Source organism: Myotis nattereri (genome assembly GCF_964212035.1).
Source record: "Myotis nattereri genome assembly, chromosome: 1".
Classification (NCBI taxonomy): Eukaryota; Metazoa; Chordata; class Mammalia; order Chiroptera; family Vespertilionidae; genus Myotis; species Myotis nattereri.
Window position 1 is genome coordinate 5417578 of NC_138075.1, and position 12121 is coordinate 5429698.

A 12121-nucleotide genomic window follows, 5' to 3' on the forward strand; every position below is an offset into this window, starting at 1 on the left:
ATAGCAGCACCACAAAATTCAAATTTTCCAAGTAGCTATATCTATCCTATATAATAAAAGCCTAATATGCAAATCGACCGAACAGCACGACTGGTGGAACAACTGGTCGCTATGACATGCACTGACCACCAGGGGTCAGATGCTCAATGCAGGAGCTTCCCCCAGCCTGCAGGCCCCAGACCAGCCAAGGCGGGTGCCAGCGCGTCCCCCTCCCCCAGATCGCCCCACCTGTCGCCCCACAAAGGAAGGTGACTGGCAGTGGCTGCAGTGGGTGGGGCCAGCTGGCAAGCAGTCCGCACCAGGCCGGCCAAGGAAGGTGCCAGTGGGGGCCCCCTGATCACTGGCCAGGCCTAGAGACCCTACCTGTGATGAATTTTGTGCCCGGGGCCTCTGGTTTAGAATATAAATTCAAAACTAATATGTGCACTATAGGATCCTGATAGTGCACCAATGTTTAAAGTACTTGCCAGTTAATTCAAGAGTCTCTGGCTCATCTCAAAGATGGTTTATACTAACTTCCCTTTCTTGACTAAGGTCACATTCTCCTATTGCACATCTAGTAATCTTTCACTGTACCTCAGATATTGTAAGTGATACATTGTCGAGACACTGGATTTAGTTATGTTTCTCTGAGGACTATTACTTTCTTTTCTAGCAGTCTGTTAACTTGGCTGGAACAGAACTCCCCGTCTGCTTCCCCTGTGGTGAGCAGCATCTAAGATGTCCCATCAGGTCTCTTGGATTTTAGCTACTGTTTTATCCAGACCTTATGTATCTCCCAATAGTGCACAGTTCAGCAGTTAGCTAAGGATTTAGGTGGGTGTGCTGATGATGCATAGCTTCTACCTCTTTCTTTTTACTATCTTTCTCCTTATGATCAGCCTTGCTGGCAGTCCCAAGTCCTCCCTCCTCAGCATGAAGCCAGAAGGACAAGGGCTTTTTCCTGGCCATGCTGCCCAGGCTGGACAGTGCTCTCAGGAAAAAAGTGGCAAGCCCAGAAATCCCACCCAGTCTCATCTGTGTCTTTCAACAATGGACTTTCTTTCAGTTTTTGCTGCTTTTATTTGCTCTCCAGTAGCTACAGATGGTTGATTTTTTCTTTTCTTTTTCAGGTCTGGTAGTTTTTACTGTGAGACAGTTAGTTCAATCAAACTAGTCTACTGTTAATAAAAGCCAAAATGTAACATTCAGGTTTTCGTTTCAACAATTAGAATTTTTACTTATACAAGTCCTATAGAATTGCTTTTCTAATTTTATCATTCTTTAATTACAATTCTTCTTTCCTGTTACGATTCTATTCGTATTATTGCACCTTTAATTATTTTAAATAAACATATTATAAAGGATTGTTTTGGGGGGAATTCTCCTCTAATGCTTATCGTCCAATCCCTTGCCCCAATGGAGGCATTAAGTTTCTAGCCATTAAAACCTACATGTACATCCCACCCCTTTAGACCACCAAAATGCCAGTTCTCTTTTTTATTTCTAAATCCTGGGAAGTTCTCATCTCTGGAATTGATCTGTGCATATTTATCTTTTATTTGTTACTAGAGGCCCGGTGCACAAAATCTGTGCATGGGTAGCATCCCTAGGCCTGGCCGGTGATCAGGGACAATCTGTGGGGAGACTAGCAGGGTGATTGGGGGCCCCCACTGGCAACTGCCTTGGCTGTCCTGGATCTGCCTGCTCACTGACCCCACCTCCTGCCACTGCCGCTGGTCACCTCCATCTGCGGGGCTACCGTTAGGGCAATCAGGGACCCCTGCTGGCACCCACCTTGGCTGGCTTGGTGCCTATGGGCTTGGGGAAGCTTCTGCATTGAGTGTCTGCTCCCTTGTGGTCAGTGCACATCATAGAGACTGATTGTTCTGCTAGTCATTCTGCGGGTCAGTAAATTTGCATATTAGACTTTTATTATATAGGATATGTGGCCCTGTGTTTTTGTTTTCTTGTTAGGAGGAGAATTATGGCTCCTCCCCACCTTGGAGATAAGGCTTTATGTGTATTGCTGAGCAAACAAAACAGAAACTGAATGTAATGACCAACTACCATATACCCACACTATGAAATTTCAGGGAATCTATACTAATAAAAGGTATATGCTAATTAGACCAGACGTCTTCTGGACATCCATCTGTACCTCTATCAGGACAAAGCCACAGCGGTTGTGAGGGCCTAGGGCTGGAGGCACAGGAGAGGCACCGCCGTGGGAGTGGGAGGTGGAGCCACCGCTACCACCACTGCCCATTCCGCAGAGGCAGTGGGAGAGGGGGCTGTGTGGTCCCAGTCTCAGTGCTGCCCCTTCAGCAGAGGCAGCCACAGAGGCAGCGGTGCAGGCCCAGTCCCAGCGCCACACTTCCGCAGAGGCTGGACGGGGTGTGACCTGCTGTGCCACAACCTCCCACAGCCCCTCCCCCAGCTGGCCTGGCCCCAGATCACCCCCCACCCACCAGTAGATGGTGGGGAAGGGCCAGCGCTAAGAAGCGAGGGCTGAGGGCCAGCAGCCGCAGCAGCCAGCAATGGCAGCAGCAGCTCGGTGATGGGGTGGCACCTTCCCATGAACATCCCAGTCACCACTTGCAGAGGGAGGCCAGACTGTGGCAAAATATATGAAAGCCATCAGTAGGACATCCCCTGAGGGCTCCCGGACTGTGAGAGGGGGCAGACTAGGCTAAGGGACAAGAATTTCCATGCACCGGGCCTCTAGTTTGTAACATAGTAAGTTACAAATGCTGACTCTTAAAAGGCAAACGACTTTCTTGCCCCAAGGAGTGTCCACTTTGTTCATCCCATGAAACTCTCAATCTGCAGTATTTTAACCACGCATGGATTTTCCTAGCTGTAGGCGAGTCTGCAGTGGAAACTGAGTGCATGTCTGGGACTCCTGCAGCCCAGGGTGACAGAGTGTCCGCGGTCCGTTCTGTAAGCGATGTCACCCACGTCCTGTGGCAACCACCGTGGGGATGATGGTAACGCCAGGGCGATTCCCAGGGCTTTGGGGAATCCTCACTGATGCTCTCCTGACATTCCAGTTCTCTGCAATTCCATGTTTTCAATTTCTCTGATTTCCTTGGACGACTGGGCTAGTGGAATGTTGAAGTTTCCAGTAACCCAAACCTCCACAGCCTGTCGTACTTCAAACCCCGAGCTGTGCATCCAACCGAGAATCCAAAACGTTCTTTTCACACTTCACTTCTGACCAAAGGAAATGTGGTATGTTGGCTTTAGCTTTGAATTTCAATCAATATAATTCAAAATATATGAAATCAAAGCGTATTTCCAGACCCTCTGACAGAGTCACTGAGGGCCCGGCTTCTGCTCCCCTGGGCTGGCCAAGCTGGTTCTTATTTTGCATGTTTTAAGTCCCCGTTTGAAGTGCATCCATCCGTGGGGCTCGAGTTGTGGCTCGGCTTTCATGCCATGCCACGTTTTTACACTCGCTTTTCATTTCACATGAAAACCCGGGGCAGGAGAAGAGATGGGGACCGTGGTAAAATCAAAGGAGGGGTGTTAGCTTCATGCTCCCCTTCCCCCAAAAGAAACCAAATCAGAGTTTTCTCTATAAGTTTGAAATCAGACTCTAAGGGACATATTGATGGGCAGAAACATTGTTAATTGAGCATCTACTGTGTGATCCATATGAGGGCCTCCCGTCAGAGGAAAAATAAATTGCAGGTTCTGTGTCTGAGCGAGAGCCAGACAAGTAACCGGTCGTTGGGATAAAATGTGCTGAATCAGGAATTCTGGGAGCACAGGCACCCAGAGGGGCATGGAGGGGGGCGTAAGAAAAGACCAGGCACTTCAGTTGGGTTTTGAATCGTGAGCAAGATGTTTCCCGGCGAGGTAGACAGTGAGGCCAAAGGTCTCAGGGTGATGACGTGGGCCAGGCCCTCCAGTCTGACCACAGCTGGCTTCCATATCCCTCTTCTCTTCTCTTATTTATCTCCAGGGGTAGAAAACCCTACTGGAGCTGTCTGGTCCCCTGAGGGTCGGTTCTCATATTGTGTCCTTTCTGATCCTGAGAACCAAGTGCCAGTACCTGTGAGGCATAGCTCAGGTGCCAGTACCTGAGAACCAAGTGCCAGTACCTGTGATGCATAGCTCAGGCGTAGCTCCAGGGGCGGAGCTCAGAGGCACAGAGGGCTGTGGCTAAGCACCTGCTGTGTGACAGGTGCCTAGAGACACCTGCTCTCAGTAAAGGCGGCGTGACCTCTGGCCAGGTAGGATCAGCATCGTCTTCCGGGAGAGGAAACAGAAAGCAAATATAATCAACAGGCCCAATGTCCAAGTGCTGGTGGTGCCATGCTCCCTCTTCCTAAATCCAGTTTTACTCAGAAATGGACCTTCTTCCTTCACCTCTCGCCGCAGCAGCTACCACTGCCACCTTCATCTCCTCCATCACCACCACGTGCCGGTTGCTCAGCCAAGCTTTCCATACACAGGTCTCCTTGCTCCTCAGCCCTGACTCCCTAGCATGCCCATTTTACAGAGCAGCAAACTGAGGTGAGGAGAGGGGACTGGAGAAGCTGATCATGGAGCAGCCACACAAAGCTCAGCGGTCCAGTCCAGTGGCGGTTCCAAGCCAGTGCCCAGTCCAATCCAGTCTGTGTGTGTCAGTGTGACACCTTTTTTTTTTTTTTTTTTTTGCTGTTTTGGGTCAAGTTGTTTGAAAATAGTAATACCTCACATTGTAAAGTTTCCATTAAAAATGTTCCTCCTACCACTGACCGCAGTTCCTCAGAATCCCCGCCCCTGGGAAGTCAGGAGAGCCAGTTTCTTTATAACCTTCAGGAGGTGTCCTGCTCAAATACAACCAAATGCAAGTAGCCCCCAGGCCGCAGTTCTGCCACCAGTCGGCGGTCTGTAGTGGGGACTTGTCCTTCACTTTGCACTCGTGGCTGCGTAACTTGGAGCATGTCGCATACTGTGTCTGGCCCTCTATTCTGTGTGACAGCAGCACAGAAGACTCTAAGGGACAGGGTAGATATCGATGGGCAGAAACATCGTTACTTGAGCATCTACTGTGTGCACCCTATGAGGGCTTACCTGGTAAGTTAGGACTTACCTGGTAGCCCAATGTGCTAGTCCTTCTAACTCAGCGGTTCTCAATCTGTGGGTTGTGACTCCTTTGGTGGTTGAATGACCCTTTCACAGGGGTCACCTAAGACCATCCTGCATATCAGATATTTTACATTATGATTCATAACAGTAGCAACATTACAGTTATGAAGTAGCAATGAAAATAATTTTATGGTTGGGTCACAACATGAGGAACTGTATTTAAAGGGCCAGAAGGTTGAGAACCACTGTTCTAACTGGTCATGTTTGAGGTCAACTTTCACAGTCGGCCATGATCTCATGAGAACATAACAAGTCAGTCCCAGTCTTTTATATACCTCCAGGGAGCTTGGCCACGACACGCTGAGATTTTCCTCTTGCCTGAAGCTATTCCTGTGTATGTTTTAAGAATAGAGATGTGACTCCTGACCCGCTAAAGCAATGGGATTCCTTCACCCGGGCCATGGTAGTCACGCTCTGTCAACTCCAGACACTGAGAGGTGTGGGGCTCATAGTCTAGAGCTGAAGAATTACCTTTACAGGAGCTGCCTGTGCCACCACTTCCCCTGCTTTTATCTCTAGCTTTTCATCCCAAGATAATTCCCAGGATTTGTTTTGGTCAAAAACATCCTATATAATAAAAAGGCAATATGCAAATTGATCCTAACAGCAGAACGACTGGGAATGACTGGTCACTATGACACACACTGACCACCAGGGGGCAGACACAAGGTGAGCTCTGCTCAGCCACAAGCAAGCTGACAGCTTCCAGCACAGTGGTGGTGGCAGGAGCCTCTCCTGCCTCCTCAGCAGCGCTAAGGATGTCCGACTGCAGCTTAGGCCTGCTCTCTGCTGGCAAGTGGACATCCCCCAAGAGCTCCCGGGCTGCCAGAGGGATGTCTGACTGCCAGCTTAGGCACGATCCCCTGGGGATCATCCCCCGAAGGGTCCCAGACTGCGAGAGGGCACAGGCCGGGCTGAGGGACGCCCCTGAGTGCACAAATTTTTGTGCACTGGGCCTTTAGTGTATATAATAAACACACTAGTTTTCGTTTCATGATTATTTGAGAAAAATCCCTAAGTAGACATTGACATAAACAGGTGTGTGTGTGTGTGTGTGTGTATACACACGTGTGTGTAATGCATCATTGGAGATGCTCTATGTTACATGGTACAAAGGACAGCATTTGCCAGCATGCCTCATGGTGGGAACCAGCTCCCGGCTGTTTGTTTTTATCTCCCTGTGTCCATGCCCTGGTCCTACTAGTGAATGGCTGCGCGATTTTAGACCTTTTACCATAGTTTATCGATTCTAAGGCAATATTTTAAGAAATATTTTAACCCCTGACATGAAGTATACCTTACAATTGATGGCATCTGACAATTAAAATTGTCAGCACAGTTTTCGCTCATCTAGTTCCTGCAGCAATGACATACTCTACAATGGAGTGTCCCTGAAATTCAACGACACCCAGACCTTCCTTTCTTGAGGTTTGATTCCAGCCTTAGCCACGTTGCTGACGTGTGGTGTTTGAAATCCTCAGTGGACTCAGTCCACTTCCCAGCCTGGGCACTCGAGAGAAGACCCCTGTCATCACTGCCACATTAACTTACTAAAAGCGACTTCCTAGCCAGGTGGCCATGCTTGTGCCCAGTGCACAGATGAGAAAACCGAGGCTCCGAAGAGCCAGGTTACTTACCCGGGGCCCAGACCCCGTGCGAGTGGAGTGTCTGTCTGCCTCCTGAGTTTGTGCTCACCCCCACTCAGGTGCCTCCTTGGCTGTAAACACCCTTTCCTGTCATAGGTTCTCCACCCACAAAGTGGAACCCGTTGTTCACAAACCACAGATCTGTCTGCTTCTAGGGGGAGAGGAAGGAGGCGGAGCCCCTGATACGCCTGCCTGCCTTCCCACTGACTCCGCACCGTCCAAAGTGAGGATGTGTACTTCCAGGTGCCTCCAAATGCCCTGGTGATTTAATCACCTCCGATCCCTCTGTAATCACTCCGGGGTGCTCTGTGCAAGTCAGCAAATTCCGTCCCTTTAATATACATGAGGAAGAGGGAGGGATAGTTCTCACTGAAGGTTTTATGGAAAAGCCTGCATTTATTGATTTTCTTCCTTAAATCTTATTCTTGGAATCCTCCCTCTGCCTCTACACACACACACACACACACACACACACACAGATGATAAAAATGATGGTCATGCTTTCTCAGCCTAACAAACCTACAGCACATGGCTGACATTCTCTGCCACGCCCACATTTCACCTGGAGAAGGAAACCGCTTGATCTCCTAAGGCTGTGGAGGATGTCAGTTCACAAAAATGTCTGTTATCCACGCACATTAGTATGTAGACAGCCCTCTGCAAGGGTGCCTGTAACTCCGCAGGAAAGAGATGAAACTCACTCTGGCTTTTGCTTACACAGGCAGTGGCCTTGCCATCAGCTTTTCTGCATGCCCCTTCATCCCTTATATCAGCGGTTCTCAACCTGTGGGTCGCGAGCCCTTTGGGGGTCGAAAGACCCTTTCATAGGGGTCGCCTAAGACCATCGGAAAACACATATATAATTACATATTGTTTTTGTGATTAATCACTGTGCTTTAATTATGTTCAATCTGTAACAATGAAAATACATCCTGCATATCAGATATTTACATTGCGATGCATAACAGTAGCAAAATTACAGTTATGAAGTAGCAACGAAAATAATTTTATGGTTGGGGGCCACCACAACATGAGGAACTGTATTACAGGGTCGCGACATTAGGAAGGTTGAGAACCGCTGTCTTATATGTTCCGTGATCAGCACCCATCCACGGGCCTGCTGAGCTGGCAATCACATCCTCCTGCCCCTCGCAGGTCATCCCGTTCCCAGAGAGAAAGCCAAAGGTCCGATCATGCGGGGCCGCCTGTGGGTCACGGGTTGCATTCCCCACAAGACAAGATTAGAGCACGATGCATCTGCTCTGTGGTTCTCAGCCTAAATCCAGGTCCCCAAAGGGCTGGGGCAGCCCTGGGGGAAGCACGTGGTCTCCAGGTGTCTGCTTCCTCTCATGGACAATGGGGACAGCAATGCTGCTCTCACAAGTCACGGCAAGAACGACGGGCACTCACCCACCTGAGCACGCGGCCACGGAGCTGGGCACGGTCCAGCCACCTGTCTGCTCCGTGTCAACGTCTTTGCTTCCTGCGTCCCCTGCTGCAGGAATGGTAGCAAAGGAGAAACACGCTGCTAGATGTCAGGTCGCGCATAGACCATGAAATCCCGGGGCTGCCTTTCCCGGCTCTTTTCTATTTCACAGGGATTCCAGGTGGCCCTTCAGGGACAGCTCATCTTCAGCAAGTGTGGGGGCCAAAGGCGGCACCTGCTTGGCCCATGCGGACGAGGCGGACAATGGTATAGCCCCGAGAAGGTGGCCTTATCCCAATCCCCAGACCCTGAGGCTGTCCCCTGACACGGAAAGAGGACTGTGCAGGTGACAAGTGAAGGTGCTCCGGGTGGTCCTGGTGGGGACTGAACATAATCACACAGGCCCTTGTGAGGCAGAGCAGGGAGGTCAGAAACAGCAGATGATGGGAGGACAGAGCGGAGGTTGAAATGCCTTTTAGAAGATGGAAGATGAGGCCGCAAACCCAGGAGCATCTACAGCCACTGGGAGTTAGCAAAGGCCATCGCCGAGGTCTCCCCTACAGACCCTGCAGGACCCCAGCCCACACCCACCTAGATGGGGATCTTGAGCCCCCAGGACTCCAGGAAATGCACTTCTGTTGTCTGAAGGCACCAAGTCTGTGGTCATTTGCTACAGCAGCCACTGGGTGTGTCCGATTCCTCTGGGCCTGCAGCTCCCACAGCCCTTGTCGGAGGGAGGCCACCATGGGAGCTGTGTGGCAGCACGAGCCCGGACCTGGCTGTGGACTCTGGGAAGCAGCACTCCTGTGGTTTCCATGCCTCGAGAACCTCGGAACTTGGAGCCTGGGCCTTCAGGAAGGAATGCTTTTTGATGGAGCCTTGAGCCCGTGCCCAGGAGCCAGGCAGCTGGTCCAGCTGCCAGACTCGGCTTTTCCTCCCGGAATAAAGGGGTCATTGTTCCCCGGACACCGACCAGAAACCCTGCCCTGGATGTGCGCTGAGCCTCAGCTGCTAATCAGAACCAGCCTGGCCAGGCAGGAGGGGGCGACATGGCCATTCTGACTTAGGAAAACGTTTTAACTTCACGTTTGCCAAGTTAAAGAGAAGGGCTCATGGCCCTCGTCCCCAACACCCTCGTGCCAAGCCCCACCTGCCCATCACTGTCTTCAATCTGGTTTTCATTGGGAATGTCCAGGGAACCTGAGCCCGGCCGCCTGCTGAATGTCATTGGCTTCAGGCTCAACCCACAGAGAACTTGGCCACTTGGGAGAAATGCTGGCTTCAGGGTGGGTGGCTGACGCTGTCTGCATCCCCAGGGGCTGGCCACGGGAAGCTCAGCCCCTGCTGGGTCCAGACCCGCTGATTCATCTCCTTCCCATGGGGAGCCCAGCGCTTCCATGTGGATCTGGAGAGAAGATGGGAGAGCGCAGGAGCAAGGCAACGCTGAAGGACGTGTCATCACCTCCCACCTCCCCCGCTTTCACGCTGTTCTGAGCTTCCTTTCCTCTCTGCCCGTCTGCTAGCTCTCCTGAGTCCTCCTGGCTCAGGTATCACTGCTGATTGTTGGAGTTGTGGACCCAGTGTGTGAAAGCTGCCCCGGGTCCAGGCTCTTTGGAGCCCTTCCCACTCACTGACTTGGGGACAGGCCATGTGTCTGGCTTTGGTGGATGGAATGATGCCATGTATGATGCAAACTGAGACCCGACTATAAGACCAGAGTGCTTGGCGTCCAGGCTTGGCCCTTGGGAACTGACTGGCATACAAACAGGTGTGGACTGACCTGCTGGAGGGGAGGAGATGCAACACTGAGAGAGGCTCCCGCCACCCAAACAAGGTCATCGTGAGCCAGCCATGGCCCCAAAGCCATGAGTAGGCCAGCCCGCCCAGGCTGGCAGAAGTGCCAGCTGTGCCAGCTCAAACTGCCAACCTCCAGTCCTGTGGGCCAGGTGGCTATTGTTTTCCGTCCAGCGTTCGGGGTTAGATTGTTACACAGCAAATCTAACCGATACACTTAATCTAGGGAGCTTACAAGGACGTGGCAGGAGGTCCGTGCTCCCCTCCTCTGTACTGCACACACCTGTACACTTCCTCACACTCCTATTTGACTCTCCAATGAAACTGCAAGATCTACCAGAGCAGGCACCACGCATCCTCTGGTCACAGCTGAAGGTCTGTGGTCTCCAACAGGGCATGACGCTTAGCAGAAGTTCGGTAAGTATTGGTAAAGCCAATCAATGAAGAAATAAGGCAATCAGACAGATCTGCTTTCACGGTCTGACTCTGGCAGTGTTGCTTTCTACCTTGATTTGTGCTCCTTCATTGTTCTGGGCCGCGGTTTGCCCATCTATGAAATGACTGAAAGTAGCCCTGTTGCTATTGGGAGGACTAGCTGAGGGCATGTGTGTGTAGCTGGTCTAGGACCATACTAGGCTGATACTCAGCAATGGCAGTGAACTTGTCCACCCAATGACACGCCTGCTGATGTGATACAATTCTCACCACAGCGGGCTGCAGCCATGCTTTGTCGCAGCGAGGGTGTGTTCCAAGTGGGGAGTTAGACACCGAGATGGACCCTGTGCGTGTGGGCATTTGGGTTCCTTTGGCTCTTCTTTGGCCTTAGGGGGCACTTAAACCTCAGAAGCCCACAGGCACATACATCGTCTGTGCTGCTGCATCCCCATTTGATGCTCCTTTTACAGAGAAAAGCGTCAAATTGATAAAGGAAAAGAATGGAGAAGAAAAGAAACTTCAAGCGCGTATTTGCTTCATTTTTTTCCCAGAAAGAGGTCCCGGGTGCACAAAGACCCTAAAGCAGGAGGAACCCACCTTATGAAAGAGGAGGGAAATAAACTTGAATTGGTCTTCAACGCCCTTCTGGGATCTGAAGCCAGAGGACTGGGCAGGGGACAGATCACTCGGGCCTGGTAAGTCATTTTAAATGCTTCTTCCTTGCTCCGTAGAGCTATGGAAAAAAATACTCACAGGATGTAAAAAGATCTGTTTTAGTCCATGTTTACGTATTGGCTGGTCACAGAGTCAGTGGCCAGGACTGCTAAGAAAGCTGCCGTGAAGTCTCAGGTGACCGAGGTGTCCCCAGTCGCTGTAGGCTGTTGGCCACTTGTACCATCTTGTGTTGTTCGCACACTATATGCTTGTGAGTGACTCATTGGAGTCTCAACCAGTGCCTGTAATATAGGAATATGACTGTTAATCAGCTCTACAGCCAGGACCCGCCCTGTGAGATCATCCTCTAAGGGTTTGTCAGTATCACCCACCGAATCCACCTGGCGGACCCTCAGAGCATCTGCGCATGTGCTGAGCTCTGTTCCCAGGGAGGCAGGTGCAAGAACTCCTTTACCTCTCATGTAACCCCGGGAGTTACTCACGGTCAGCATCCCCATCCCACGGACTTAGAGTCACAGGTTGCAACGCTGAGATCCGGCTCTGAGCGTTCTGACTCAGGAGGCTGTGCCGGGGTTCCAGGGAGCATCTGGGGAGGAGATAACATGTTCATTCCCAGGTCACATAGAAGGTCACGTGAGGTACGTACACAGGTCCCACAGCGGTGCCTGGTGGAGCTGAGGTTTGAACCCAGGGAGGCTGAAGCTCTTGGGCAGCCCTGCACACACCGCTTTCCTCATCAGCATTCACATGGACACGCGGAGGGAGGATGTGTCCATGACCTGTGTGTACACGGTGGGCGGTAGATGATGTCCCTGCGTGCCTTCCTGGGGACTCAATAGTGGGACTCTCACCACTAGTTGGCTGCAACAAGCCGCCACGGATGCTGGGTCCTGAGCGGAAGGTGCTGCTTCTTGGTGCTCCCTCCAAATCACAGCCAGAGAAGCTGCAGAGCGGGGATGAGGCTCCATTCCAAGTGCCCACCCCTAGCTTCCTCGTGGAGGGAGGAAAAGAGAAAAGGTGCTTT